We start from the raw sequence: 6,000 nt of genomic DNA on the forward strand, positions 1-6,000 counted from the left end.
TCAAGGCCTTGTAATTGTCGATAAACGCCTTTGACACTTATGAAATTCTTGTAATTATACTTCAGTATACCATAGTAACATCTGATAAAAATATCTAAAAACACTGAAGCTGCAGACTTTGTGAAAATTAATACTTGTGTCATTCTCAAAACGTTTGGCCACAGCTGTACAGTTTTACTAAGGCTACTTTCACACTGAGGCGCTTTACAGACACTGTAGCGCTAAAAATAACACCTGCAAAGCGCCTGTCCTGTCACTCCAAAAAATAGCGGCGCTTTATCGCCAAGGCCCCAACGCCTCACTGTGAAAGTGCCCTAAGACTTCAGGATTTGTGTTACCTTTGTCGTGAAGGGGTTAAGTTGGGATTTCCCACACACATTCTTATATTTACCTATCTGTTCAAATAATCCTGGGCTCAGAACAAAAATAAAACCAGGGCTTCCTTTACAAATATTTCTCCTTTTAGTGGAATGTGTGTAATAAATGACAGGCGGGTCTATTTGGTTACATTGAGTTTGAATGGTAAGGAGTCAGCACATATGCCTAGAAATCACACCCAAGTCCATATATCAGTATGACAGGGGGACTGCTTATCAGTGCTGAACACCTATGCTATAATATTTCCACTGCCATAGCTGTACTCTCCTCTTCAATTGTTTGTTGCCTGGCTGTCATGCAGATCCAATGATATCAACAGATTCCAAATCACCGACCCACAAAAACAGATTAGGAGTTCTGTCTTCATTTTGACTTTCAGCATGCTTGTACTGGGTCAGCGAAGCTGGAACATGTTTGTATTATGTAATGGTACCCCCACAGGAACTCCTAAATCTTTGGTATATATCATTGGCTTCACGTCTGTAGTCTTCAACAGTGGTGCAATTCCTCCGTATCCAGGGGAACTGCCCCACCGATATACCCCTTACCAAATGTCTTGGGTGATGACTACTGCGTGCAGCAGCGTATTACCTGCAGTTTCTTTTTACAAAAAATCCTCATCATAAGCTTTTTATTTTCAATGCGAATAGAGAGATCCAGAAAAAGGATCTCGTGGGGGTATGCACAGTATATTAATCTGATATTCTGTGTATTTTTTCCACGTTCTTTCATGAATTGCTCCAATTCCTCTCTGAAGCCATGCCATAGCATAAATACATCATTGATGTACCTCAGCCATAATTGGTCATGGCCGAGGTACATCAGCGAGGCATATACTACCTCCTCCTCCCACCATCCCAAATGGAGACAGGCATAGGAAGGGGCGCCCATGACTGTGCCTCTAATTTGCTGATAGCTCCCATAAAGAAAGTTAGGTAGATGCAGATCTCAATATCAATGTTTTCCCCGAGAGTTGGATGTGAGTGACACATATGAATGTGGAGGGTAACTTATAGTAACCAATTGCTCCCCATGTTTTTATTGATGAAGTGTAGTTAGTACAACTAGCTACAATAGGAGTATCCCTTTTAATAAAACGTCCCGGCAACCCAAAAAGCACAGGAGGGATCATGTCCTCTTTAAAAGCCGGTGACGCGGTACGCTCCAACGTCCCGAGAAACACGCGAAGATGTGCGAAACGAGTTGATGTAAGACGCACAGAGTGAGCTCGGAACCCGCTAAACAAGCCAGCAACGGTGATTTCACATACCATTCCCGCAGACTATTCACAGCTCTGTGAGGAAGGACTATTTGGAGTATTACCTTGACCATTGTCCCAATGAGCCACCCTGATGATGACCTAAGATTGTGTTACGACCTACAGGAACTCTGCATAGATGTCCACTACATCTGTTCCGAAAGAACGGAGGACAGAGAATAGGAGTACCAGGCCCCAAACCAAGTTCCATGTTATCACAGATGACATGGTAATTGCTGAAAAAACTGAGGGAATGTTAAGCCTGTAAGAAGCCATTCCTCTATACTCCACTATCCCACACAAAGAGACTGCATTGATCCCTAAGAATGCACATTGCCTAAATACCTAGGCTGTTTTTCAAATCAAAAAGAGAATAATGGACCCGCGCCTAGGAATTAGAAGTCTACTAGTAAAAATGGAACTGCTGCCGCCCGACAGACAATCACCTTGAATGGGGACAGCTGAATTAGTTAATGTAATGGGAGGGTCTGGCGCTGTTCCTTTGACTAAATCTTGTTTTCCTGTCTACACTAAGTATTTTTAATTCAAGGCAAGGCATATAAGTGCTATTTTTCAAAATATAAACCAAACATGCAGGTATCAAATATTGGTGACCTTGAAAAAAAAAAAAAAAAAAAAATTTTTTTCAATTGTGAACAAGCTGTATATGTAAAAGAACAAGCTATAAATACATAAATATAATAATCTTTTCAAATCCCACATCAGGTCATGTATATTCCAAATGCCATAAAGAATGTGTGTGGGGGGGGGGGGGAGGGGGGGGGAAAGGGGAAGGAGGGGTGACGGTGAGAAGGGTGAGAAAAGGGGTGGGAGATTTATTTAACAACTCCTAATAAAGTGCAAACGTGCTGGCAAAGTTCAAAGAAAGTCCTTATTGTGTCAAATTCATTTAAATTCTTATTGATCTAATATCTTGTGCAGTATCTTGTGCAATATCTTGGTGTATATAACGTGATATTTGTGCTCCTTCAGTGCTTTACAATCCTTGTTCTGAAAGTGCAGCCACTCACCGGATCCCTTCACCCCTACAGGGGTATCAGGCGGTTACAGTTTTGCGCCACTGTACGGCAATCACTGGCAGACTCAGGATCATGATGTTTCATATAAAAAGAGAGAAGGAGTGCCCATAGCGTAAAAACGTTTTTTTAAAAGATTTATTAGACAAATGGATAGGTACTCACATTTTCCCAATACAAATCAAGCGAAATAGTAAAAAAGTCACGATTAGTCCTCAGCGCTGGCGAGTAGATGAAAATGGGAATCACAGATTTAGGCCACGCCCTACGCGTTTCGTCGTAAGGACGTCTACGGGAGCGTCCCATTTTCATCTACTCGCCAGCGCTGAGGACTAATCGTGACTTTTTTACTATTTCGCTTGATTTGTATTGGGAAATTGTGAGTACCTATCCATTTGTCTAATAAATCTTTTACAAAAACGTTTTTACGCTATGGGCACTCCTTCTCTCTTTTTATATGAAACATCATGATCCTGAGTCTGCCAGTGATTGCCGTACAGTGGCGCAAAACTGTAACCGCCTGATACCCCTGTAGGGGTGAAGGGATCCGGTGAGTGGCTGCACTTTCAGAACAAGGATTGTAAAGCACTGAAGGAGCACAAATATCACGTTATATACACCAAGATATTGCACAAGATACTGCACAAGATATTAGATCAATAAGAATTTAAATGAATTTGACACAATAAGGACTTTCTTTGAACTTTGCCAGCACGTTTGCACTTTATTAGGAGTTGTTAAATAAATCTCCCACCCCTTTTCTCACCCTTCTCACCGTCACCCCTTCCTTCCCCTTTCCCCCCCCCCCTCCCCCCCCACACACATTCTTTATGGCATTTGGAATATACATGACCTGATGTGGGATTTGAAAAGATTATTATATTTATGTATTTATAGCTTGTTCTTTTACATATACAGCTTGTTCACAATGGAAAAAATTTTTTTTTTTTTTTTTTCAAGGTCACCAATATTTGATACCTGCATGTTTGGTTTATATTTTGAAAAATAGCACTTATATGCCTTGCCTTGAATTAAAAATACTTAGTGTAGACAGGAAAACAAGATTTAGTCAAAGGAACAGCGCCAGACCCTCCCATTACATTAACTAATTCAGCTGTTTTTCAAATCTTCCTACTATATCATTTTGCGGGAACACTGCAGGAATCAGAACTATTTGCACCATCCATTATCTGTCATTTTTCACATCCCAGTGCATGAGCGCTATCATATAGTGAACTGCCATTTGAGCAATTAAGGCTGCAGTGAACGCGCTGGACAGCATTAACGCTGTGGTGAATGCATCAGGAAGCAGTGAAGTGGAAATTGTTTTTATTGATGGAAAATGTGATATATCCTTAATATGATGCGAAGAACATCCATGCAGATATATGGTCATTGTGATCTTGTTCTCACAACTGAATGAATGACGGCTGCTTAGACTGTTTAATTGTGGTTCTAAGCTCAGTTGGACCATGCGAACAGACCAAAAATTTGTGCGAACACGCGAACCCCGTTAAAGTCTATGGGACTCAATACAGGAAAAATCAAAAGTGCTAATTTTAAAGGCTAATATGCAAGTTATTGTCATAAAAAGTGTTTGGGGACCCGGGTCCTGCCCCAGGGGACATGTATCAATGCAAAAAATTTTTTTTTCGGGAGCAGTGATTTAATAATGCTTAAAGTGAAACAATAAAAGTGTAATATTCCTTTATATATCGTGCCTGGGGGGTGTCTATAGTATGCCTGTAAAGTGGTGCATTTTTCCCGTGTTTAGAACAGTCCCTGCACAAAATGAAATTTCTAAAGGAAAAAAAACTGCTTGCGGCTGTAATGTAATGTTGCCCCCCCACAGCCCATTACCAGGCCCTTTGGGTTTGGTATGGATATTAAGGGGAACCCCGCACCCAAATAAATAAAAAAGCTGTGGGGCTCCCAGGCCCTATATACTCTTAACAGCAGTATACAGGTGGTCCCCGGGTTACAAATAAGATAGGGACTGTAGGTTTGTTGTTAATCTGTTTGTAATTTGGAACAGGTACATTTTTTAAGTGTAGCTCCAGCCCAAAAATCTAGTTTTAAGCTTTTTGGATAATAGAGGACAGGGTTATCACCCCTGTAACATTTTTTTTGCTGTCTGTGCCCCTGTTTAGAAGATTTCACCTCACTTTCTTTCCCAATGACAATTGGATTCTGAAATTTTTGGGTTATTACGGAAACAAGGATTGGTGATAAAGCATCAGTGGATACACCCTTTTCCCATATTAACTCTTACAGGAGAGAATTTCTCTTCCTAGGGGTAGATTTCCTCTCACTTCCTGTTGTCTCCCTCCGTTTGTAAGTAGGAGTTGTTTGTAAGTCTGATGTTTGAAAATAGGGGACTGTCTGTATATACTATACGGCCTGCCCTATACACTCTGCGGAAAATTGGGCCTTAGGTGTTGGTGGTACCAGAACACTGTAAGCCCTCACAGTTACTCTTGGTGGGTGCTGGAACGGGCCCTGCTGTGAAATATTATATCAAGAATTGTAATTACATGCCCCTGTTAAACAGGGGCAGAAAAATTGGGCCTTAAGCGGTGGTGGTGATGGCACAACACTGTAAAGCCTCACATATAATTTTGTTGAGCGCAGGAACAGGCCCTGCTGTGAAATATTAGTTCAAAAATTGTAATTACAATACAGTGCAGCCGTAGTGCAATTGCTACTACTTTTCTGGTGGTGTACACAGTACACAATACAATGTAGTGCGGTGTTGCAAAACAAAATATACATCATGTCCAGAAGGCCAGCAAGGAGAATCAGACGCTCACAGGCCACTAAAAGAGGGCAAGCAGGCTCTGTGTCTACAGTCAACAGTGCTGGTCATGGACATGGTGCATCCTCTGCCGGTGGCCGTGGGGCACACTTGTCTTTTTTTCTGCTGCTGGCTGTGTTATTGAGCCAGAACATGCAGAAGAGTTGGTGGAGTGGATAACAAGATAACAAAGCGGTCCTCATCATCCTCATCCTCTGTCACCCAGGCTCAGAGTAGTTTCCTTCCTATGCAGCTGCCAAAGCGGCCTATTCCACCGGCTCCTTGTCCACAGTCTCTCCTTCCGTAGCCCCACCATCATGCATGGAAGAGTCCCCCGAACTATTTGACCACAGTGTCGGGTACATGCTGCTGGAGGATGCACAGCGATTTGAAGGCTCTGATGTTGGTTCCCAGGTTGAGGAAGGGAGCAATGTCAGCCTAGAGAGAGGGGTGCCCAAGGAGGACAAGAAACTGGCAGTCATGTACCCCCAGCTGCAGCATAGTGCCAAGTTTGCTCCAGTGACGAGGAGGGA

Source organism: Aquarana catesbeiana, linkage group LG08, assembly GCF_042186555.1.
Source record: "Aquarana catesbeiana isolate 2022-GZ linkage group LG08, ASM4218655v1, whole genome shotgun sequence".
NCBI lineage: Eukaryota > Metazoa > Chordata > Amphibia > Anura > Ranidae > Aquarana > Aquarana catesbeiana.